The sequence below is a fragment of the Photinus pyralis genome, unplaced genomic scaffold, assembly GCF_008802855.1.
Source record: "Photinus pyralis isolate 1611_PpyrPB1 unplaced genomic scaffold, Ppyr1.3 Ppyr1.4_LG8, whole genome shotgun sequence".
In the NCBI taxonomy this organism is placed as follows: Eukaryota; Metazoa; Arthropoda; class Insecta; order Coleoptera; family Lampyridae; genus Photinus; species Photinus pyralis.
Genome location: NW_022170819.1, coordinates 1,228,523 through 1,255,888, shown reverse-complemented (window position 1 = coordinate 1,255,888; position 27,366 = coordinate 1,228,523). Strand labels below are relative to the sequence as shown.

At 36.4% G+C, this 27,366-nt stretch overlaps 1 protein-coding gene across 1 annotated transcript in view; it reads right to left on the bottom strand.

Annotated features, from left to right (window-relative positions):
* The window catches only part of LOC116177573 (broad-complex core protein), a 312,257-nt gene that overhangs the window by 38,215 nt on the left and 246,676 nt on the right, over nt 1–27,366 (bottom strand). The window lies entirely within an intron of this gene.

The window sequence follows — 27,366 nt, the reverse complement described above, 5'->3', positions numbered from 1 at the left end:
CACCCCTCTCATCGTATATGAGAGTAATGAGTAAGACAGAATTTCTAAAAAAATTAACCTAATTCGAAATAGCGAGGGCTAGTATTTAAATACAAGCTTATAGGGATGCTTTTAGACCATTTAAAGATAATCAATTAAAGAAACAAGAATTTTTTGTGTACGACCAAAGTTACACCCCTCTCATTGTATATGATAATAATGAGTAAGGCAGAATTTCTAAAAAAATTAAGCGAATACAAGATAGCGAGGGCTAGTATTTAAATACAAGCTTGCAGGGATGCTTTTAGACCATTTAAAGATAATCAATTAAAGAAACAAGAATTTTTTGTGTACGACAAAAGTTACACCCCTCTCATCGTATATGAGAGTAATAAGCAAGACAGAATTTCTTAAAATATTAAACGAATTGAAAATAGCGAGGGCTAGTATTTAAATACAAGCTGGCAGGGATGCTTTTAAACCATTCAAAGATAATCAATTAAAGAAACAAGAATTTTTTGTGTACGACCAAAGTTACACCCCTCTCATTGTATATGATAATAATGAGTAAGGCAGAATTTCTAAAAAAATTAAGCGAATTCAAAATAGCGAGGAATTGCTTTTAGTAAAGTAATCAATTAAAAACAAGAATTTTTGTGTACGACCAAAGTTACACCCCTCTCATTGTATATGAGAGTAATTAGTAAGACAGAATTTCTAAAAAAATTAAACGAATTCAAAATAGCAAGGGCTAGTATTTAAATACAAGCTCGAAGGGATGCTTTTAGACCATTTAAAGATAATCAATTAAAGAAACAAGAATTTTTTGTGTACGACAAAAGTTACACCCCTCTCATTGTATATGCGAATAATTAGTAAGGCAGAATTTCTAAAAAAATTAAGCGAATTCAAAATAGCGAGGGCTAGTATTTAAATACAAGCTTGCAGGGATGCTTTTAGACCATTTAAAAATAATCAATTAAAGAAACAAGAATTTTTTGTGTACGACAAAAGTTACACCCCTCTCATTGTATATGAGAGTAAATTAGTAAGACAGAATTTCTAAAAAAATTAAACGAATTCAAAATAGCAAGGGCTAGTATTTAAATACAAGCTCGAAGGGATGCTTTTAGACCATTTAAAGATAATCAATTAAAGAAACAAGAATTTTTTGTGTACGACAAAAGTTACACCCCTCTCATTGTATATGAGAGTAATTAGTAAGACAGAATTTCTAAAAAAATTAAACGAATTCAAAATAGCAAGGGCTAGTATTTAAATACAAGCTCGAAGGGATGCTTTTAGACCATTTAAAGATAATCAATTAAAGAAACAAGAATTTTTTGTGTACGACAAAAGTTACACCCCTCTCATCGTATATGAGAGTAATGAGTAAGACAGAATTTCTAAAAAAATTAACCTAATTCGAAATAGCGAGGGCTAGTATTTAAATACAAGCTTATAGGGATGCTTTTAGACCATTTAAAGATAATCAATTAAAGAAACAAGAATTTTTTGTGTACGACAAAAGTTACACCCCTCTCATCGTATATGAGAGTAATAAGCAAGACAGAATTTCTTAAAAAATTAAACGAATTGAAAATAGCGAGGGCTAGTATTTAAATACAAGCTGGCAGGGATGCTTTTAGACCATTTAAAGATAATCAATTAAAGAAACAAGAATTTTTTGTGTACGACCAAAGTTACACCCCTCTCATTGTATATGATAATAATGAGTAAGGCAGAATTTCTAAAAAAATTAAGCGAATTCAAGATAGCGAGGGCTAGTATTTAAATACAAGCTGGCAGGGATGCTTTTAAACCATTCAAAGATAATCAATAATTATGGGAACAAGAATAGTTATATGCAAGGAAATTTACCTTGCGGTTGATTATTCCATCAGTTTTAAATTTTCCACGTGGCGAGCCGCATATTCAAGAGCGAGCTTTTATTAGCGAAATTGACGAGTTTTCTTAGGGGTGGGGGATAACGCAGAGAGAGACAGGGCAAATATTCTTAATGTACAGCTTTTGTGGCGTACAAAGTTAATAAAAATAAGACTTACCAATTGCACTAAGCATCACCTAATACGTTAAATTTGGAAGTGTATGTGTCTATGTACAATTCACCATAAAAATATCTTATCGCCGTGATTATATCAAGTGAACAGCCAATGCAAAAAACAAATAAATAATCAAATAAAAATTACGTAACGAGTAACGGATGCAGTGAGGATTGCAGTTAATCAAAATTTTGCTGATCAACCCCCATGGTCCTAGAGGTGGTCGAAGCATTGCGAACTTTAGCTACTGACTCACGTTACAAGTTGTTAATTTGCAAATTTGGTGCATGTTTCCGCAACGCTATCTTATCAAGAACCGTAGAAGTACAAGTGCAATATCTGCTACTGTAGAGTCGAAACGTGGTAGTTTAGGAAAAATACATTTTAAAGTAGTGATGAGAACTAGAGGCTCTCCTCAAGGTTCTGCACCAAAATTGTAGTATATTCCCATTTCAATTGCGGATTCGACATTTAATGGTCTTTATGAATATTAAAGGTTGGATTTCACATTGTTTCATCCCTCCATAATTGATCGTATTACGTTAGAAGTGTCTAAAAAATTCAGACCACTGAAAACACTTTTTATGCACCCTTTTAGTTACATACTGAAACATTTAAGGGCGAGGGTAGCGGATGTACCTACGTCGATCATTATTTGAAAATTTTATTTTTTGTATACAACGACCGGAAATTCAGTTGTAGATAAAATTGGAATTATTTTTGTGAACGAAAACATTCATTAATGGCCAGGGTCAAGTATTCCTTAAAACACAAACGGGGGACCTGCTTCTGCCCAACTAGTCGGTGGAAAAACGGAATGCATCAGTCGCGCCATGATCAGGTGGAAAATTAAGCGGAAATTGTCGAGGTGCAGCTGAAAATTGTCAAATGATTTGGCCAGACCGTTCGCAACATGCAAGGTGAGGTCATTACGAAACAGGTGTTTGTAGATTTAAACCCGTTAACCAACTTTGCTCGTTGCGTAAGCGCACCTTTTTGTTAATTTGCGAAATGGGGTTCTTTCAGATAATTTTGCCAACAATCTTTCCATTACAAAAATATAGGATGGTAAAAACGGTGAGGTGTCCGTCAAATTTTTGGTGCGACTTCTATCGGTCCGTCTGTTCGCCAAATTTACTGAACTCTTCTCTTTTGTGACGGCCCAAACACCTATTGCGACAAAGTAGTATGTTTATGTAACGTGTTACTTACTAAACAAATATTTAAAGAACTCTTATCATTATTGTACTACGTGTTTTATTATCTTCTGATCTCATGGTGCAACTTTCATAACAGATAGAACCGATACCGATAGTATAAAATAGTCAACATTTCTGGCGTTGTTTTGAAAACACAAAATCTAAAAGATGTCATTTCTTTGCGAATGTGTAGGAATCGGTCATAAATCCATACAATAAAGAGGTCATGCTACTAAAGTGTTTGGTCCTTCACAAACATCCTACTTACCAAAGAAATTGACATCTGGATACGGTACCGTTCTTTAATGGCCATTAGATTATTTCTGTAATTTTTGTGTAGCTAATTTCGCCCGTTTCCCAGATTTTTTGGAAATCACCCACTTTTACGAAAAAGTATGGAAGTTTTCTTACATCAAAAAACCGAAAACCCCACCCCTTCTTGTGCAGTGTTGCCGCTTTTCTCAGTTACGCTTACGGGAAAGTTACAGTATGTCCGCTTTTTGCCGCAGTTTTTGGTGCCTCCCTCCCTCTAAATTCAAAAAAATGTTTCAGAAATATTAATCCTAACTTTCCCCCTTTTATAAAAAATATTTACTCCGCCGCTGGTAGCGACAATTGCAATTCTAACTTCTGCAATCACTTTTTCGTATATTTAAATAAATTAAATAATTAAATTTAATTAAACCAGCATTTTCAGTTTGTGGTTGAATGCGCCCTCCCTCCTAATTGAAAGTTATGTAATTTTTGGGGTCGAAAATACGCCCTTTTTAAGAGAAGTGTAGAAATTTAATTAAACCGGCATTTCCAGTTTGAGGTCGAATGCACCCTCCCACCCAAATAAAAGTTCTATAATTTATGGGTTCGAAAGCACACCCCTTTTCAGAGAATTGTAGAAATTTAATTAAACCGGCATTTCCAGTTTGAGGTCGAATGCACCCTCCCACCCAAATAAAAGTTCTATAATTTATGGGTTCGAAAGCACACCCCTTTTCAGAGAATTGTAGAAATTTAATTAAACCAACATTTCCAGTTTGAGGTCCAATGCGCCCTCCCTTCTAAATGAAAATTTTATAATTTTTGGGGTAGTAAGCACACCGATTTTAAGAGAAGTGTAGAAATTTAATTAAAAAGCATTCTTAGTCGAATGCGCCCTCCCTCCTAATTGAAGGTTCTATAATTCTTGGAGTGAAAAGCACGACCCTTTTAAAGGAAGTGTAGAAATCTAATTAAACCAGCATTTTCAGTTTGAGGTCGAATGCACTCTCCCTCCCAATTGAAAGTTCTATAATTTTTGGGTTCGAAAGCACACCCCTTTTAAGGGAAGTGTAGCAATTTAATTAAACCAGCATTTTCCGTTTGAGGTCAAATACGCCCTTCATCCTAATTCAATGCTCTATAATTTTTGTGTTCGAAAGCACACCCCTTTTAAGGGAAATGTAGAAATTTAATTAAACCAGCATTTTCCGTTTGAGGTCAAATGTGCCCTTCATCCTCATTCAATGCTCAATAATTTTTGAGTTCGAAAGCACACCCCTTTTAAGGGAAGTGTAGAAATATAATTAAACCAGCATTTTCCGTTTGAGGTCGAATGCGCCCTCCCTTCTAATATAAAAATGTTATAATTTTTCAGGTCGAAAGCACACCCCTCTTAAGAGAAGTGTAGAACTTTAATTAAACCAACATTTCCAGTTTCAGGTCGAGTGCGCCCTCCCTTCTAGATAAAAATTTTATAATTTTCGGAGTCGAAAGCACACCCCTTTTAAGAGAATTGTAGAAATTAAATTAAACCAGCATTTCCAGTTTCAGGTCGAGTGCGCCCTCTCTTCTAGATAAACATTTTATAATTTTTGGGGTCGAAAGCACACCCCTTTTAAGAGAAGTGTAAAAATTTAATTAAACCAGCATTTTCAGTTTGAGGTCGAATGCGCCCTCCCTTCCAAATAAAAATTTTATAATTTTTGGGGTTAAAAGCACACCCTTTTATGTGAAGTGTAGAAATTTAATTAAACCAGCATTTTCCGTTTGAGGTCAAATGCGCCCTTCACCCTAATTGAATGCTCTATAATTTTTGGGTTCAAAAGCACACCCTTTTAAGAGAAGTGTAAAAATTTAATTAAACCAGCATTTTGAGTTTGAGGTCGAATGCGCCATACCTTCTAAATAAAAATTTTATAATTTTTGGGGTCGAAAGTTCACCCCTTTTAAGGGAAGTGTAGAAATTTAATTAAACCAGCATTTTCAGTTTGAGGTCGAATGCGCCCTCCCTTCTAAACGAAAATGTTATAATTTTTGGGGTCGAAAGCACACCCCTTTTAAAAGAAGTATAGAAATTTAATTAAACAAGCATTTTCAGTTTGTGGTCAATAGCGTCCTTCCTCCTAATTGAAAGATTTATCATTTTTGGAGTCGAAAGCACACCCCTTTTAAGGGAAGTGTAGAAATTTAATTAAAACTAACATCTCCAGTTTGAGGTCGAATGCGCCCTCCCAATTCTAAATAAAAATGTTATAATTTTTGGGGTTAAAAGCACACCCCTTTTATGAGAGGTGTAGAAATTGAATTAAACCAGATTTTCCGTTTGAGGTCGAATGCTCCCTCCCTTCTAAATAAAAATTTTATGCTTTTTGGGATCGAAAGCACACCCGTTTTAAGAGAAGTGTAGAAATTTAATTAAATCGGCAATTTCCGTTTTGAGGCCAAATGCACCCTCCCTCGAAATTGAAAGTTTTATAATTTTTATGTTCGAAAGCGTACCCCTTTTAAGAGAAGTGTTGAAATTTAATTAAACCAGCATTTCCAGTTTGAGGTCGAATGCGCCTTCCCTTCTAAATAAAAATTTTATAATTTTTGGGGTCGAAAGCACGCACCCCTTTTATGAGAAGTGTAGAAATTTAATTAAACCAGCATTTTGAGTTTGTGGTCGCTGGCGCCCTCCCTCCCAATTAAAAGATTGATAATTTTTGGGGTCGAAAGCACACCCCTTTTAGCAGAAGTGGAGAATTTTAATTAAACCAGCATTTTCCGTTTGAGTCCTCCCTTCTAAATAAAAATTTTATAATTTTTGGAGTCGAAAGCACACCCTTCACTTCATAGAAGTGGGGAAATTTAATTAAACCAGCATTTCCAGTTTGAGGTCGAATGCGCCCTCCCTTCTAAATAAAAATTTTATAATATTTGGGGTCGAAAGCACACCCCTTTTAAGAGAAGTCCACAAATATAATTAAACCAGCATTTTCAGTTTGGAGTCTAATGCGCCCTTCTTGCCAAATGAAAGTTCTATAATTTTTGGGTTCGAAAGCACACCCCTTTTAAAAGAAGTGCGCAAATTTGATTAAACAGATTACATTCTAAGCTAAAATTCTACACGTCTTTTTAGTTTAGAAATAACATACTTTAGAAAATACTTTTTTTTTGCTTAACAATGCAATGGTTATTCTTATTAAATTAAAAAGCTTTATGATTGGTTACGTTTTTACGAACTAATTTGTTTTAGTTTTTTTAAAGCAATTGATTTTTAACACATTTTACTTTCTGCGTATTTACACCACCTAGCAAGCTGGTTTTTTAGTTTAATAGGCGTCAATTTGGCATGGCGGACAAAACTGTCCTTGTTCCTCCCTTTGATAATGTATTTTTAAAAATATGTATTTTGAATAAAAAAAACCATAAAACATTTTTAGGCCCCACTCAAAACTTGTAATCGGTCACCACCCTTTAGTCACCAGTGCGAGAGGGATGGGCATAAAACTATAAAGCAAAATATCCGAAAAGCTGCGCTGGTTTGTGGCTTTTTCCAGATTGTCCCTTTGGATGAAGATATCTACCTTGTAATTAACAACCATCAATTTTCCGAATCCTTGGAGGAGTACTGGATACCCGCTGAGAAAGGTATGGAAAGTTTTTACTTATTGTGTCTTTTTTACATTAATAAGCTATAATTTTATGAGAAAATGATCTTATACTTTAAAAGCTAATGCGCTACAATTTTGGCTTCTTATATGATTTTTGCTATAGGATGGTTAAAACCAGTATATAGCATTTTTATTACGAGTAATTAAAAAAATCCAAAGCCATGCTCAATTGTGTCCCTTTCTGAGAATAATGTAATTTTTGCGTTAAAAGCACTTTTTTAACTTAAAAAGTAGCACTAAAATTAAGTAAAAACTAAAGTTAACTAAAAAAGAGAATATTCGGCTTTGGAAATTGTTTTTCGCCTTATTAAGTGCATTTTCTTCTAATGACTACGTTCACTAAGGCGTTTTTAAACATTGAAGTTCACTCGGTACGCGAAAGGGACGAAATCTCAGCAGGGATTTTCTTGTATATTTAAAATGTAATACAATAAGCGTTATTTCTATTATACATTAACGAAAAAAAACGCGCGTTTAATTTTATAAGAAATCGTGCAGATTTTACACCAGATACAACCCCCCATACTTATTATGTTGACATTAAACTAACACCATAGTTTTGTACATTTGAGCGTAACTTAAAATAGTTCTACCGTAAATGTTTAAAAAATTCTCTCGATCTTCCAAAGTCAACAATTAATTATCTTCTGCGTACATACCACTGAATGCGTATACTGTATTTCAATAAATTTGTTCTAAGCCGAAAGACAATTTAATTTGTGTTGTTTTAGATGTTTTCCATAAGGTCGAATCTACTTTTGAATTTGCATTAGAAAAATTATTGTAGGTTGTGTTGTGAAAAAAAATGGACCGTTTTCCATTTTTGGGCGTGGGTCAAAAGTGCAAATCTACTTTTAGCGTGTCCCAGAAAGGTGAAAGAAGGTTGGGGCAATGAAGGGCTTCCTGGTGTAACGTTATGACGTATGGAAAAAGCGATAAAATTTATAATCCGGTTTCAGGATTTTCAAAACAATTTTCGACGCATAAAAATGCATTTCCGCTTGTTTACAATAAAAAATAAAAGTAAAATTCGGAAGGACCTCGTTTAGGGGTGCAACGTGCCAGGAATAAATAATTCCGCATTCATGTCATTGACACGAATTTAAAAATACGCAAAGCAAATAAATAAAATATAAAAAAAACTTACAGTTCAAACAAAATTTTCAAACAAAAATCAAATTAGTCCATCGCATTACAAAATTTGCAAAAAAAAAATTCGGCACCGGGTCCTGGAGGATCGCACTTCGCACTAAACCGTCTAAACCGTCAGATAGTCTAGTAATACTCTAACATCACAATGGTCTTAACTCCCAAAAACCCCTAACCTGCAGGACCACTTTTTATTGGGCTCGCAAATTCATAGGTACCTGTACATACCTTAAAGGGGCGAGGAGGGGCGTTCTTACATGATCATACCCCCCTTTTTTCGGTGCATCGGAGCTTGCAGTACAGTTACGCGAAAATCGAGATTTGCAACTTGACCACATCCCAAATTTCAAGTGGCCAACTTACCCCACGTAAACCGAATGCGCCCGTCTCGCTTCCACCCATTGAACGCGACGACCTTGTTTATCCTTGCATATGTGAAAAAGGTATATTATACGCGGGCTGCTCGCGCATAACTATTCAAATTTGTCACACTTTTTTCCGTTTTTTTTATTTCGTTATTAACCTTCTTAAATTTTCCGATAAGACGTTGTACTGTTTCGATATCCACGCGAGCGCGATTTACATACAAGGCGCGAGGGCGTCTTCATCTGATTCATTCAGTAGCCCCCGATAAACAATTTGGCAATATGTCTTTTAGATGCAGATACTCAGACGTTGTTTCTCGTGTAAATTTTAGGTAAAAACTAACCTTGAGTTAGATACTATGCAAATTAAAATATCTTGTTGTTAACTGCCGCTCGTTACAAGGATTTTTAAAATGAGTTTAAATCAGAAGGATCTTACAATTTGTCTGCGAATTAAGTGTACGGTCTGAGAGTAGCAATTATTTATAATTTGTACGTTCCTTGTACTACTATGGGCTAAACAGTGACAACTACTAACGAGCGAACTTGTACGTCGGTACGTCTGCGATCCTCTCGTTTATTTTTGCTTGGCGTTCGAGACTCAAAAATTGGGTCCGAATCTCATTTACCAATCAATCTCTGAACACCCTTAAAGAATTGTTAAATAGACAATTAAAAAACTCTTAAATACTCGGCCCTAGCCACCCAGTTGGCGACGAGGTAATAATTAATGTGGATCGATTCAGTGAAAATAGTATCGCATGTATTCAGTTTATAATAATAAATAAAAAAGCCCCCCCCCCCTACTTCAAAATAATGAAATGTCATGTACATCGTTTGCACATTGATTGCATATTTAAACACACTTCGATTTTTCGTGTGCACAGTTCCCTAAAAAAAGATATTAAACAACAAGTTTGGGGGGAGGGGGCGAACTTCACGATTTTAGCCCCCCCCCCAACATTAAATTAATTGAACGCTATATACTTCATTCGTTTGCACATGTAGGCACACCTCGATTTTTTCGTTTGCACATTTCTCTAAAAAAAAGATACTAATTAATTTTGAGGGGGGGGGGGGGGACCTTCACGATTTTAGCCCCCCAACATTAAAATAATGGAGCGTCATATATTTAATTCCTGTTCACAAATTTTTCCTTTACACTTTTTACCTAATCATTGATTATACTTACTTGATTACATATGAGTATAGTAAATTTCTTTATCTTTATTAGTTTATTTATTATGAAATCTCGCGCTCTCTCACTAGTTGTAAATACAGCTCGATCAAGTTAGCCCCCGCAATTAAAAAAAATAGTGCTAGTGTTGTGCCAAATTGTGCTGATCAAATTTTAATTCGTGCTGATCTGGAAAATCAGTTTTCTTCGAATTGAAACGCGAGGGCTAATTTAACTTTCAGCCCCTCGATTTTTTAAGCGCCAAATTCCACCACTACTTTAACGAGTTGTGGTCGATGCATTTTGGATTGTGTCGTTCCAATTTTCGAAAATAGTCTTACGATACCCGGTAGCCCCTGCATCCAAGTTTCGGGGTATAATCTGAGTCTCGCCCCCCCCCCCACGTTTTTTAACGCAAACAATAGCACTTCTGCTGTTCCCTCCCTGTTTTTTTTTTCATACACGAACTCGTGACTCAATCACGCAACTTTCCTGCATAAGGATGGAATTTTTACGGATTAATTATTATTAAACAAACCCTGGAATTTTGTAAGAGTGACCCTAGGAATTCTCTCCTCAAAAAGTCATTATACTTATCTTGGAACTTTTTACCGTCTTTTAAAACCACTACAATCATCAGGATTTTAAAAACCGTTAATAATTTTTTGGTTATCGGGTTCACAATACCATCAATTGTCATTAAAGAAACTCCCTGTACATTTGCACCCCCCCTCCACACCCATGATTAATTTCACGAGAAAAGACGTGCATACTCGAGACAACCAATTCGTGTAAGATTTTGCATATGCATGCCATTAGTAGTGGTGCCAAGTAAAACTTTTGAAAATGTGTGTGGTTTGTGGGGGGAGGGGGGGGGCAAATGTTCTAAAAAGGATCGTTTGTGAAGTTTGTTATGATTGTTTGGAATCATTAACTATTCTTCTTTATTAACGAGTGACCCTCTCATTCATTATTTTGGGCTTTCTGCCCGTCCGTCCGTTTGTCTACAAAATAAGTCGCAATCGGTTTCAAATTTTCCAATTGTGTTTTCAGTACCAATACGTAATCAATAGTCAAGGGGCTAACTGATTAAATTTTGGTCATTTATTAACGAGCTCCTAGCGAGTTCATGATTTTTTACTTTCTGTCCGTCCGTCCGTCTGTGGACAAAATAAGGTTTGAAAGATGGCTAGCTGCACGAGGGAACAGGGAAAATTTCGAATATATTCCGAAACGATTAATTACCTTATTAATGAGCGACAAAAGCGAGTTTATGATTTTGGGCTTTCTGTCCGTCCGTCCGTCCGTCTGTGTACATTATAACTCACGAAAGGTTTAGAATTTTCCAAATCTGTTCTCCGTAATAGGTAGACAATGGTCAATTGCACCCTTGCAGACAGGAAAATTCGTCTATTAAGAACCCTCGCCCCCTAATTAAATTCGTCCTGTAAGATTCGCCCAGAAAAATTTGCCCCCCGAAGATTCGCTCTCGGAAGCAAACAAAAAATGGTGCGGTGCATTACTTTTCGTGTAAGACGATATGGTGAAGTTCGTGGGAGCGAATTTTCTTTGAAAGGGAAAATACTGCCGATAGTTTTTCCAATCCCCTATGACGGATCTTCCGGGGGCGACTTTTGTTGAGGATCAAAATTCCAGAAGTAAAGCGACCGAATAGTCTAGGAGAATCTTCCTGGGAGTAATTTTTTTTTGGTGGCGAATTTACCGCAGCCAATTCAAGCGTGCTTTCTTTAAATTCAACGCGCCCCAATGTACCACAACTGGTTTTCATTGTAGCGTTGGCATTTTTGTAAAATCCCGTTCCGAAAGATCACGGACAGTGGCGTAGAGAGCACCGGAAAATCTTGATTTTGACACATTGAGGTACATCGAGTTCTAAAGGTGGATTTGCCGATTTATTTAATTGTAAGCCTAAATACGATTTTTCCTGTTGTGTCCGTCTGTCTGCACGACACGGCTTTGCTCCTTGACAGCGTATCAACTCCGAATGTTTTTTTCATTGTAATTGACAAATTTTAAATCCTTTTTGGTTTAAGACTCAGTCCAAAAGTTATGGGGAAAAGTATGGCGGCTCTCAAAAGCAGTTGTTTAGAGCTTTTCCCGATACTGGCTCCTTTTAAAACTGGCGCACTGTATACCAAACAGAGATTTTGCTACTACTTCATACACATTCTCTTAAATTAAATTTATTCTCTTTCATTACTTCTAGAAATTTAAGGGGTTCCCCGGGGATCTATTTCAGGACCACTGCAGTGTCTGTAGATGTTCGTATTTAACAAAAAAGGTGGCGAAACGAACGGATTTTTTAAAAGAACCAAAACGCAGAATTCGTCATCCTTTCCTGTTGACCAACTCTTTTCGTTGGTCAACCAGAAACATTGCGCAATGAAGAAGCGAAAATCGTGGCAAATTTAAAACTCTTGTTGCATATTAATATTTCTCAGCAGTCATTAACAAATTTGGGGCAATTCAAGATAAAGCAATATTTTTCTAGCTTTTTTGTTTATAAATCACAATTTCAGACATTAATTTGTCACTTTTAGGTGTCGGAGCGTAACCGAAGGGGACACCCCGGAACCCTTCAAAACCTGTAGGTAGTAGATACGTGCGTCTATTTTACGTTTCCTACCTGCTCTATGACTAGAAGTAGGCATTTTGTAGCCAACAGCTGATTAATTTGTTTAGAGCTTAGACCAATCAGAAAATTTCTAGTCATTCCGCCTTAGCGTTAACGGGCCAATAACCTTTACGGATACGGTTGCCTTTCTCTTCATATCGGCCTCTGCAATGTTTATAACTTCGTTGGGAAATGAAACTATGTCGCTTGCAATTATGGACAGAAATCGGTATAGTACAAATTGGCAGAAATTTTAGTACAGTCCGTCACCCTTTATGTGACATGGAAATTTTTTTCAATTTAATGGCACTTTTATCATTTTTGGGGCCTTCATTTTAGAACATTTTGCCCTTAGTGGACATTTTATTTTTAAACGAGGGGCGCTTCTGATGTCAAATATTTGTATGGCTTACTATACTTCAACGGCAATTACAATCTACTAATTTTTTACGAAATTTCGATCATATATTTAGTGCAGTAATGCCCTTGGAGGACCGGTTATGCTTAAAAGGGCCATTAGCAACCCTATAATTCCGTATGAAAGAAATCTTCCTGGTCCTCATTAAATTACTGAATTTTTAAGGAAAACTCGACATTATTTAGCACAAGCACTTCTTTTGGAGGGGTGTAACTTCTGTTGCGCCTCAAATATTTCTGTGACATTGATCGATTATGCTCAAAAGGGTCACTAACAACCCCTATAATTCCGTATGAAAGAGATCTTCCTAGTTCTCGTTAAATTACGGAATTTTTTTGGAAAATTCGACATTATTTAGTACAAGCACGTCCTTTGGAGGGATGTAACTTCTTCTGTGCCTCAAATATTTTTGTGACATTGACCGGTTATGCTAAAAAGGGTCACTAACAACCCCTATAATTCCGCATGAAAGAGATCTTCCTAGTCCTCGTTAAATTACGGAATTTTTTTGGAAAATTCGACATTATTTAGTACAAGCACGTCCTTTGGAGGGGTGTAACTTCTGCTGTGCCTCAATTATTTTTGTGACATTGACCGATTATGCTAAAAAGTGTCACTAACAACCCCTATAATTCCGCCTGAAAGAGATCTTCCTAGTCCTCATTAAATTACGGATTTTTTAGGAAAATTCGACATTATTTAGTACAAGCACGTTCTTTGGACTAACTTCTGCTGTGCCTGAAATATTTTTGAGACACCTTTTGGAGGGGTGTAACTTCTGCTGTGCCTCAAATATTTTTGTGACATTGACCGATTATGCTCAAAAGGGTCACTAGCAACCCTATAATTCCGCATGAAAGAGATCTTCCTAGTCCTCATTAAATTACGGAATTTTTTTGGAAAATTCGACATTATTTAGTACAAGCACGTCCTTTGGAGGGGTGTAACTTCTGCTGTGCCTCAAATATTTTTGTGACATTGACCAATTATGCTAAAAAGGGTCACAAACAACCCCTATAATTCCGCATGAAAAAGATCTTCCTAGTCTTCATTAAATTACGGAATTTTTAGGAAAATTCGACATTATTTAGTACAAGCACGTCCTTTGGAGGGGTGTAACTTCTGCTGTGCCTCAAATATTTTTGTGACATTGACCCATTATGCTCAAAAGGGTGACTAGCAACCCTATAATTCCGTATGAAAGAGATCTTCCTCGTCCTTAATAAATTATGGAATTTTGTACGAAAATTCGACATTATTTAGTACAAGCACGTCTTTTGGAGGGGTGTAACTTCTGCTGTGCCTCAAATATTTTTGTGACATTGACCGATTATGCTAAAAAGGGTCACAAACAACCCCTATAATTCCGCATGAAAGAGATCTTCCTGGCCCTCATTAATTACGGAATTTTTTCGGAAAATTCGACATTATTTAGTACAATCACGTCCTTTGGAGGGGTGTAACTTCTGCTGTGCCTCAAATATTTTTGTGACATTGACCTGCTAAAAAGGGTAAAATTCGACATTATTTAGTACAAGCACATCCTTTGGAGGGGTGTAACTTCTGCTGTGCCTCAAATATTTTTGTGACATTGACCCATTATGCTAAAAAGGGTCACTAACAACCCCTATAATTCCGCATGAAAGAGATCTTCCTAGTCCTCATTAAATTACGGAATTTTTAGGAAAATTCGACATTATTTAGTACAAGCACGTCCTTTGGAGGGGTGTAACTTCTGCTGTGCCTCAAATATTTTTGTGACATTGACCGATTATGCTAAAAAGGGTCACAAACAACCCCTATAATATGAAAGAGATCTTCCTTAGTAAAATTCGACATTATTTAGTACAAGCACGTCCTTTGGAGGGGTGTAACTTCTGCTGTGCCTCAAATATTTTTGTGACATTGACCCATTATGCTAAAAAGGGTCACTAACAACCCCTATAATTCCGCATGAAAGAGATCTTCCTAGTCCTCGTTAAATTACGGAATTTTTTAGGAAAATTCGACATTATTTAGTACAAGCACGTCCTTTGGAGGGGTGTAACTTCTGCTGTGCCTCAAATATTTTTGTGACATTGACCGATTATGCTAAAAAGGGTCACTAACAACCCCTATAATTCCGCATGAAAGAGATCTTCCTAGTCCTCATTAAATTACGGAATTTTTTGGAAAATTCGACATTATTTAGTACAAGCACGTCCTTTGGAGGGGTGTAACTTCTGCTGTGCCTCAAATATTTTTGTGACCTTGACCGATTATGCTAAAAAGGGTCACTAAGAACCCTTATAATTCCGCATGAAAGAGATTTTCCTAGTCCTCATTAAATTACGGAATTTTTAGGAAAATTCGACATTATTTAGTACAAGCACGTCCTTTGGAGGGGTGTAACTTCTGCTGTGCCTCAAATATTTTTGTGACATTGACCGATTATGCTCAAAAGGGTCACTAACAACCCCATAATTCCGTATGAAAGAGATCCTCCTCGTCCTTATTAAATTATGGAATTTTGTACGAAAATTCGACATTATTTAGTAAGAGCACGTCTTTTGGAGGGGTGTAACTTCTGCTGTGCCTCAAATATTTTTGTGACATTGACCGATTATGCTCAAAAGGGTCACTAGCAACCCTATAATTCCGCATGAAAGAGATCTTCCTAGTCCTCATTAAATTACGGAATTTTTTTGGAAAATTCGACATTATTTAGTACAAGCACGTCCTTTGGAGGGGTGTAACTTCTGCTATGCCTCAAATATTTTTGTGACATTGACCGATTATGCTAAAAAGGGTCACAAACAACCCCTATAATGCCGCATGAAAGAGATCTTCCTAGTCCTCATTAAATTACGGAATTTTTAGTAAAATTCGACATTATTTAGTACAAGCACATCCTTTGGAGGGGTGTAACTTCTGCTGTGCCTCAAATATTTTTGTGACATTGACCCATTATGCTAAAAAGGGTCACTAACAACCCCTATAATTCCGCATGAAAGAGATCTTCCTAGTCCTCGTTAAATTACTGAATTTTTTAGGAAAATTCGACATTATTTACTACAATCACGTCTTTTGGAGGGGTGTAACTTCTTCTGTGTCTCAAATATTTTTGTGACATTGACCGATTATGCTAAAAAGGGTCACAAACAACCCCTATAATTCCGCATGAAAGAGATCTTCCTGGCCCTCATTAAGTTACGGAATTTTTTCGGAAAATTCGACATTATTTAGTACAATCACGTCCTTTGGAGGGGTGTAACTTCTGCTGTGCCTCACATATTTCTGCGACATTGACCAATAATGCTAAAAAGGGTCACTAACAACCCCTATAATTCCGTATGAAAGAGATCTTCCTAGTTCTCGTTAAATTACGGAATTTTTTTGGAAAATTCGACATTATTTAGTACAAGCACGTCCTTTGGAGGGATGTAACTTCTTCTGTGCCTCAAATATTTTTGTGACATTGACCGGTTATGCTAAAAAGGGTCACTAACAACCCCTATAATTCCGCATGAAAGAGATCTTCCTAGTCCTCGTTAAATTACGGAATTTTTTTGGAAAATTCGACATTATTTAGTACAAGCACGTCCTTTGGAGGGGTGTAACTTCTGCTGTGCCTCAATTATTTTTGTGACATTGACCGATTATGCTAAAAAGTGTCACTAACAACCCCTATAATTCCGCATGAAAGAGATCTTCCTAGTCCTCATTAAATTACGGAATTTTTAGTAAAATTCGACATTATTTAGTACAAGCACATCCTTTGGAGGGGTCTAACTTTTTCTTCTGCTGTGCCTGAAATATTTTTGAGACATTTACCGATTCTGAATGAATAAGGACCCCCTACCCGGGACCCATCCTGTATGTGGACGATGGCTCCCTACAGGACACGTCCCCAAGTGGTGGATAGGGGGATGGCCCTGTGAATGTGACGGAAAACCATCCATCAGAAAGTCGTTTGTGGTCATGTTTCACGGATATTAGGATGTCATGTGCCCAAGACAAGTTAACCTCATTAAAAAAAAAGCTTAAGTCCCAGGTGGAACAGCTTACACTGACGGGCTGATAGGTGAACACCGGTATTTAGTAAGCGAACCCTGGAGCATAGGGTTACTCCAGTTTTCAAAACACCTTTCCTGCCGTATGGAGCTCTGCGATAGGTGACAGATTTTTCTCCAATACTCGTGGGACTCGCTTGGAAGAACCCGATAAAATATCAGAGCGTGGTGCGCCTCTAAGCTCACCAACCATGAAATCTGAGGCCTCCGCTCTGCATTCGGTAAGAGTCCGCTACCCTCCGTTTCTAGCATCGTGAATTGAAGTTGTAATAGGGGATGATATGTTTGTTCTTGTTATAGCTATATCAAACTATCCTTACTCGGCGTCAAAATGTCGGTATCGGTTTGTGACTTCAAACACAAAATTCGAGTTGAAAATCAGCATACTGAGATATTTCACTGCAATTTAAGTGGCTCTTCAACGCCATAACATAATTTTGACTAACTACGAGTACATTTTCCTAATGGATATCTCAGTCTCACAAACAAGTTTTCGACTATCTGTACGTAGCCCGATAAGATAATTGCATTTTTTTTGTATAGCCCTCGTGTAAGCCGATCGGTATTAGAGATAATATGTTTCAAAATGGTATTAATAAACCACCTTGTGATAACATGTCACGTTGCAGTACGGGAAAAGATAAAGAGCTTATTTATTAATTGGTTAATTGCGAACAAAATTTCGCCTAATCACTTCAATTGATGTGTAAGCGCCGGTCAAAATTCAATACAGGAAACGGGGCATGCTTTCTTATTTACCTTAGGCATTTATGCGAGAGGAGATCGAGGAGACAGAATGAAGCGAAACGGGGATGAGCGTAAAGGAATTGCAATGGCACCATTTTTCCGCAGTTCTGGTTCTTGACAATCGGCATTAGCGTTTTAGAGATTTGTGGAGTAGAGTGCTTGTGACCTTGTATAAGTCACGATAAGCCACGCCCACACCAATCGGTGGGGGATAAGGTCCTTCATTTCTACTGTAGCCTTTGGCATTAATTTAAGCGTGATTGACCGGCGAAAAATGTGAAATATTTTCGGGAAGAAACTATGCGGTAAATAAAAGTGGGTTATATTATAAAACGAAGGTTACGAAAAATTACATCCTTATCTTATCATAATTTGACTAGATTTCATAAACTTTAGATAACTTTTTAACAAACTAATTTGCAATCGTTTAACATAAACAAATCCTAAATTTGGCTATTATCAAATTTGGATAGGTAAAGCATTCAGTAAGTTAATCGCTTCCCAACCGAAAAATCTCCGATTTACTTTCCTCGTGAATGGTCCGGATTAGAGAAGTTGCACTTTTTAAGGAGCGATACGCTTATCGTTTCGGGTACCGATAGTATGTTGCAAACAGTATTTAATTTATTCCAAATCTTATCTTGTTTAACTAACTTATTTTTATAGTTTAAGCAGTTTTTTTCGTAATCCAATTAAAAACGTCCTTTATTATATCTGTCTAATATTTGTTTATTGTAAATAAAATTGTCATGGTAAATTAAGATAGCGGGAAAAGAAGGAAGAACGGTACTATGGCAAAAGATCGCACTAAACTTTGACAATAGAAAGTCTTGAATTTTCTAAAAAAAAAACTCGAAATCGAACCTGGACCCGCTCATTAAGAGAGAACACTCACAACGTTTAAAAACCAAAAATATCCCAAAGAAGGACCTTTAATAATCTCGGGAAGAAAAAAGAACCTCAGGGGAACCTTTCGAGAACCTTTGAGCAAGCTCTAAAGAATATAATCCTTTTCATTCCACTTCTTCTTCGGATCCTTACTGTAGAATCCATAATTTCAAACAGTTCCAAGATCGGGCTCCTAGTTCAAAAGTTACAGCCCTTGAATTTTCTTTCGAAATTGGTTTCTAGTCCATAACCTTTGATTGAGAAGTCCGATCGAAAAAGTACGAATTGTTTTAGATTCTACGCACCAAAATTAATAAGAAAAAGTGTTTTCCCGAGAAATTTTGGTGCAGTCGATTTTTTGGTAAAAAAGGAAGGTAATACACTGCCCTTTATTTGAGCCCCGAAAAATAAATTGTCTCAGATCGACCCGGAAAAAAAAATTTTCTTATAGAATGTGGCCTGTAGAATCCATAATTTCAAACAGTTCCAAGATTGGGCTACTAGTTCAAAACTTACAGCCCTTTGAATTTTCTTTCGAAATTGGTTTCTAGTCCATAAAACTTTTGATTGAGAAGTCTGATCGAAAAAGTACGAATTGTTTTGGATTCTACGCACCCAAATTAATAAGAAAAGTTTTGCTTTTCATCTGCATTCAAGGCTTCATTTTTTTCTAATTCTTCCAACTTTCAGGTTCATGATTTTCGTATTCTTCAGTTTCTTTTCTTCAAGATTTTTAAACTCTTCCATACCACTGCAGTACATGTATAACAGAGGTATACAAATGACTTGGGCATTCAACAATCGCATTTAGTTTTTTTCCTAAGAAAATTTGTGCATAAATAAGGATTAAGAAAAATATATGCCGAAAATCTGAAGCCGATACGAGGTCTTCTTCTCAAGAAAATCCATACATAAATAACGAATGTGATATTTTTTGCCCAAAAATACACATGTGACATGGACCACTTCATGGGCATTGAGCAATCGATTTTCCCAAGAAAATTGATTGTTAATGACGATTTTGGCATCCTTGAGTAAAAATATTTAGGTCACCAAAAAACACATGTATCATTTCTTGGTGATCGAGCAGTCAACAAATTGTATATCATTCGTTGCTTTGTGGAGACCATGTCGCATTTGTTTTGTGTTTTGTACACAACATCCCCAAGCCAAAACAAGCGACCTACACGGACGGATTCCGGTAAAATATTTCAGGGCAACTTTTGACAATGAAATCAATTCGAAAAATGAAACGTGACGTATTTCCTTATCGTAATCCTATAATTGTAGTTCTTTGCTTGTTATCAGCAAATCTGCGATTAGAACTACAATTTGGAGGAAGTGGCGTTTGATGCTTTTGTGGGGGGAAAATAGAGAAATGGCGATAATGTTCAAAAAGGAGTTTCCCTCGCAGGTCTATTTGCATAAAATAATAAAGTCTAGAATATCATCCTGTGTACATATGGGCAACTTTGCACAGTCTATTCGAGTAGAACACGTAACGCTCCTTTTGTTTTTCGACTTCCAAACAACCACCTGTAGTGCGCTTTTTACAATGAATATTTGTATTGATTCATGTTCTGCCAACCTTTTATTCTTGATGTGTAATTTTTACGAAAGCTCTCTACGCGTGGGTTTTTTTTCCGGGGATTGCGAAATTACAAATACGGAAACGTCCGACCTAATTTTGGTAATGAGTAAACGTTTCGGAAAACTTCTTTGTTTTTCATTTTCTTATACAAAACCAATTTCATATCGGATACGATGTCAACAGATAATAACAACATACCTAATTTGTAGATTGAGAATTTTTTTTTCCTGTATTGATTTACGAGTGCAAAGCTATTTTTGACGGTTTTGCTTATTTTTTCTAAAATGTGATTGTGTAATTTATTTTATTATATTAATTAGAGAACACTATTGCACATGTAAACTAGTCCCTCATTAATGGCGTTGCAATTGTTCAGCCCCCCCCCCCCCGGAGTTCTAGGGTTTTTGATATCCACGTTGGTAGAACTACTAGGCATCAATTAAATCAATGATTCATCTATTTAAAGGCAAATTTTGGGGAATGTGTCTCATATGTTAGAAAGAGTAAGTCATAAAAAAATTAAAAGCGTCAAAAGTGAACTTTTTTTTAATTCTAAAAGAATTATCAATAGTAAACTCTCAAGTTTTTCGGATTCTTTAAATTTCGTGGTATTGATTGAGTATTAAGCTTCTCCTAGAATTCTTTAATAATTTTGAAATAAAGAAGGATTGATCACTGAGGCACTATGGAGGCGCTAAGTTGTTTCGTTTAACTTGAAATTCTTTCACTTTTTCGTATCCTTGTATAAGATTTCCCATTTCGTCATAATTTCCTCTGCGGGGTACAAGAATACCACCCGAAAACCCAAAAATTTGCTTATATTTCGCCAAGACAAAAAAAAGTTCTGAATAAATTCTTCATACTTTTTCGAGTAAAATTTTGAATAAAAAATTACAAAGTGGCCCGCCTAATCCACCAAAAATGTGGACTAGGGGATCCAATTTTCTGTTCCATAGAGAACAACAATATTAGTATCAGTAAATTAGTATATCTCAAAAAATTTCACAGCCTTCCAATCCTATCTCTCTATCTCTTTCTTCCGAGAGAAACATTAATTAAAAAGAATCGTGCGTTTTTAAAGGTTGCCCAGTGACTGATTGATTTCGATTTACTTTTCTACCTGATCAGATGATTTGTTGGATTCTCAATAAATACAAATAAATTATGTGTTTGATGTATTGCTCCATTTTTAAGTTGATGCAATAAATAATTAGACGATAGTGGTAAAACTTATATTTTGATATATATATAAAATATAAATATTTTGATATATTTAAAATATATAAAAATATAAGTTTTACCACTATCGTCTAATTATTTATTGCAACAAATAAATTATTTCCGTGCCTGACCACAAACGCACTAAATTTTTGCTATCGGCACCTAATTAGCGCCTAATTCTGAAAAGCTAGTGCGAGGAGTTCCAAGTGACTTCCAAAATTGCACAATAATTTAATTGAATTCCAAAAAATTCCATGGACTTCCAAAGAAATCCATTGATTTCCAAACAATGTCATTGAATTCCAGCAAATTCCAAAAAGAATTCTAATGAATTCCAGTGAGAATTTTAAATTGATAGTAATATTGTCAACTGTTGAAAATTGATATTTATTTATGTGCCTACATATTATCATTATTTAGTAGCTTCCTAGCTAGATCTAGGTGGCTATTGCGATTACCGTTTTTTGGACATGTTAAAATTTCAACAAATGTGTCATACAGGAAATATCAGGTTATACTACCACTACCAGTTTCGTAATCTTATATTTGCATGTCAATTAATTTATATACATGGTGTCCCATTTATCTTGAGATTATTGCAAAAACTCGGAGATATCAAAAAATGATTTATATAAAATATTCTTCACAATGACTCTATGCCCATTTTCACATAACGTCCCTTAAAAGAATCAAGGGTTAGGCAACTTATTTTTTTCAAATAGAATTTGACTGAATATTCTTACATTTTACATCGGAAAATAATAAACTTTCGTGCGAAACGTTTTTTCCCTACACCTACCATTTTTTGAAGCCACTTCCAAAAGCGCGATTTTGGTTTCAGTTCGGAAGTTGTTCTGTTAAAAATTTGGCACATTTTTTTATATTGGGTGTGAGGGTGTAGTAAGTTAGCACCACTCAAATAACTTGTTTGTGCTTAACAGCTAAAATACTAAATTTTTGTTATTGGCACCTAATTAGCACCAACTTCTGAAATGGTTTAGAAAAAATTGAATGTAATGGCAGGAGGGATAAGAAAAATTATGCGGTATTTGCTTGATAAGTAATAGCACATTTTTCCCAGTATTAGTACCCAATTAGCACCTAATTCTGAAAAGCTAGTGCGAGGGGTAAACCGCGGGGCAAAAATGTGTACACCAGAATTCGAAGAGTGTAAATGCCATAATTCCAAAAAAATTCCATCAACCTTCCAAAGGACTTCCAAAACTACACAATAATTTAATTGCATTCCAAAAAATTCGGTAATTCTAGGGACCTCCCGAACTCTAGTTACAATGGCAAAATTTTATAAGTGAAGGCCATGTTCTGTTTGCCTACCTTTGTCGGTGTTTGTAGATTAGATTCTATAATCTGACAGTGGAATCACCTACGTTTCGAGTGTGAACTTTTTTTTTCTGGTATTGCATGGATATTAAACCATAATTTTTCACCCCCTCAGCACGTACTCGTTTTGGCAAATAATTATGACTTAATTAAACACCCCTATCCCCTTAAATTCCCACATCTACGAGTATAGACATAAAACGATTGCATTGTAAAACTGCGACCTTCTGTTGTCTAATTTCGGTGGACACATAAAATTAACGACAAAATAAAAAATCAAATGAGGTAACCTATTACATGAGATTAACGATCTGCAATAATGTAAAGGTTAATTAAGGGGAAGATCGCATTTTCCGCCCCTCCGCGACGAAAAAAACAATTAAATACACTAGTATCGATTTCGCATAGGATGACGCCTTTTTTCATATTTTGCATGTAAAAGATTTCGATTGGAATTAAAGAAAGGAGGGCGGATTACGCGCCACCGGTAATAAGGATTCTTCCAGCAGCAAGTATTTTAAGATGTAGTTCCCGAAAAGCTTTTGTACTGTGCCGACTAGCTTTATTGATTTTATGTAACTAAGACATTCTTCCCTACGAAATTTAAGTTTTAAAACTAAGCAGGCCAGGGCTCCCGACGAAAAGGAAGAGGGAAATGATAAAAGTAAACGAACGGTTAGAGATGAGTTTATGCTCGCTTTATTCCCGTTACGTCATTGAAGCGTATGGAGGGAAAAAGGCGATACACGCGTTTGACATTTCTAAAATTTAGAACTTCAACGGTCAACACTTGATTAACTCGGTCGTGTTGGTAACGCTAACGTGTATCTAAATTTTCTTCACTCGAGACCGACATCTGGCTCTTTTTTTTCATACAATGCGACATTCTGTTTCTAATTTTGGAGTTTATCTCCGCCCGCCGTCGATATTGTCAAATTGATACTTGAAGAGTAACATTGGCAACTCGAACGTTATCTTAATAATAAGGTCGAAGGGAAATCTAGAGAAAGCTTATACTGAAAACTGAAGAGGCTGTAGGCGGCACGGAAGTATAAATTAAGGGAAACCGGAAAAGTAGTGGAGTTGAAGACAGCATAATTTTTCTCTTCGACCGATTAGTGTACAGCACATCAAAAATTGTGCTCATGAACCCCCTAATTCACTTTTTAATTTGGGTCACTCCGGCCAGGCAGAAGCTAATAGGGCCGGAGCCCTCCAGTGGGCTCCGCACAAAATCCACGCAAAAGAAACCCTAAACCTTTGGGAAAATCCATCACTGGCAGAAGGTACGGTTTTGGACCAAGCTTGTGACCTTTGTGAATGGTGCAAGGTCCGTGGGTTGGTATTTTCCCAGTAGCATAACGAAGGAGTGGCCTTGTTTGTGATCTAAGATCCTTCAAAAACGAGAAAAAGGTTACTGCAACGAGATATATGCAATTTATTATTATTATTGACGTATTGTATAGTTAAGGGTGAAACATGTACTTCCATATAAGTTAAATAATCTGAGTGAAAAGAGAGCGGCATGGGAGAGGAGAGAGATGTTATATTACAAACCTAAGTTACTCTTAAAAAATGACAAATTGTGCATTTCAAATTTTACAAAGAAAAGCAAAACGTTCAAGAAAATGTTCTGTACTTACATATAACGTTTTCTTACTTCTTCTTTAAAAATCCTTGTTTTTTTCAAAATTTACACACTCACAGTTAATAATATCACTATTAATAATCGTGTACACTTTAGGAGAGGCCTAGACAATGTAAGAATTGTCCAAAGGCCATTAAGACGTGCGCCTTTATTTACCTTCAAAAGTGTACAAAGCTTTCTGGGGTGTCCTAAAGTAAGAGTGTGCTACTGTTTTCTACTGAACCTTCCCAAGTTTAAAAGAGCTCCTATGTGTAGCTTGTAATATTTGAAAAATTTCAAAAGTCATCAAGAGGGGCGTTTTGAAATCTTCCGAGTTGCGGAGAGCGCTAAAAAAGCCTTAAAGAGCGGATCAAAGTTTTTCACTGTAACAGTCTTTAAGCGCTTTTAGAAGGTTCCTTGGTCTTTCGAAATATTAAGCCTTCATGGCTTGCACATATGAGGCCTTCTCTTCCATACATCATAATATCTTTGTAACGCTGAGGAGTATTCCATACCCCCAAAACCTCCCGGTGCTTCATTCTCAGTCACAACATTCAGCCCTAAGGAATATTGTGGTATTTTTTCACAAGACTACAAAAACGAGCTTCTGGCGGTGCTTCCTATGGCTATGAACCGAGGAGTCTTGGGGGGTCCCCTAGGAAACAACAACAATTCAATCTTCTCTTCCATACCTCATATCTTTGTCGCGCTGGGGAGTATTTCATACCCCCCCCCCCAGACAGCATTTTCGGTTTTGGAGAATAATGTGGGAATTTTGTGTACTGGGGTGGTATGGCTTCCAGACCCCCCGGTGTCACGTTCACCCTCAAAACATTCAGTATTTTTTCACAAAAGACTACAAGATCTTGCATTTCTAGCAGGTATTCCATAATAATCCATCAGTTTCCTGGCGAGACTTCTCTTGGTTTCCTAAACTGATAGTTTATGTGGTATGTCACGTTACGTTTTGGGGAAGAATTGAGGAACTGAGTCTCGCAAGAAACAAGAACAATTTAATTCTTCCATGCATCATAATATCTTTGTAACGGTGGGGGGGTATTACATAACCTCCAGAGCTACGTTCTCTCTCAAAACGTTTCACCCTAAGGACTGTTGTGGTATTTTTTCATAAAAGACTGGCTTCTTGGCATTTATTCCATACTCCACGAGCTTCTGAAGATACTTCATATGACCTGCTTTCCAAAAAATGAGTGGTATGTGCATTTTCGGTTTTGGGGAAGAATGCGTGGAATTTCGTGTACTAGGGTGGTATGGCTGGGAGTATTCCATACCTCCACAGACCCTCCGGTTCTACGTTCACCCTCAAAATCCTTAGTGCTTCTAGCACGTACAGTATAATTTTTAGAAAGGGGCCATCGAATGTGATTCCTTAGGGGTGAACGTTTTGTGGGGGAATTTAATACTGGGGGGTCTGGAAAACCGCCCAGGAAACAAGACTTAACATTCGCTTTCTTACTATCACGATTTTCGCCTACTGAGGTGGTATGGCTGAGGGTATTCCATATCCCCAGATTCGCTGGTTTTACGTTCACCCCCAAAATACTTAAGCACAATTTGTTAGAAAGAGACCAGGGATGAACGCTTTGTGGGAGAATGTAACACCGAATACCCCCAAGGAAACAAAGATTCAACGTTCTTGTGAACACCCTGTATCACTAACTTCAAACGATTCAAAAAAAGTGAAGCCTGCTTATGGGGAATTTTATTCGGATAAAAATTAATAAGACAAAAAATCAAGATGTTAATAGCTTTCAATGTAAAGGTTAACAAACAACATCAAAACAACTAAAAAGATACAGGGTGTTCTAGTTTAAAAAGTTATTTATTTAAACCGTAAAACTGGGACACCCTGTACATTCAAAAATAATTTCTAGATATGTGCAATCATCTATATTTTAAATTCACACAAAAGGTTTTTAAATGTGACATTTTTCTTGGATGGGACATAAGCTCGATATCGGCGACTGCGCCGCCTCACCTCGCTCAATTACGCGAATAACCCAATAAGTTCAGTGTCTACTTTGGTTCACTAAAACATTAGTGTCAAATATTAATGTGTCCACTGTGTGCGGGAGAGGGGTGCAGTTTCAGGGTAAGAATTTTTAACTGTTTTTTTTTAATCGACAAGGTCGTTCATAAAATCCTATCCAGCCACTTATCACTCCTTATAATCTCTTAGTGAAGAAACCGCAGCCTCTTTTGGTACACGGTATGCGCGAAGAAGAGCTTACCCTAACCGAAGATGTATCACACCGAGGGGTGTGCCACGACTTTTTCCTTCATTGCCCAAAATTTGCCACCATTTCCCGTATTTATCCCAACATTACCTTAACTTTACATAAATATACACAAAATTTCTCGGAATTAACGTTACTTCTTCAAAATTTCCCCTGGATTAACTCAGAATTTCAAATTTTCCAATTATTTCCCTGCAATTTCCTCATTAATTTGAAATGTCCTCCTATTTCTACAACATTTCCCCAGAATTTTCTTTAATTTCGTCCATTTTCTACATATTTCCCAGCTATTTCCTCGAAACTTCCTATACGAGGGACAATAATTTTCTTCAGATACCAAACTTCGTCAATAACAAACTATCAAATTTTTCGCGTGTACGATAAGTACCATATTAGGGTAGAAATTTTTAAAAACCTAAGAAAAATGCCTTTACAGGTCTTGTAGGTACCAAATTTTCTCCATCATTTTAAGGTAGAAATTTCGAGAAAAACATCCCGAAAAATCTAAGGGGAAACGTACCACGTACTCTTGTATGATTCGCATGTACGAAATTTCGTAACGGGAGCACCATAATCGGTGTCGAAATTGGAAAAGTCAACCACAAATACTTTATCGTCGAGATCAATTTTTCATCATCTTTTTTGACATCAAATGCCATAGCCAATAACATAACCAGAGATGCCTCACTTGGGGTAGTTCTTTTCTTATTTTCAGGACGTGTTTTTAGAAAGACTTCTAGAAACA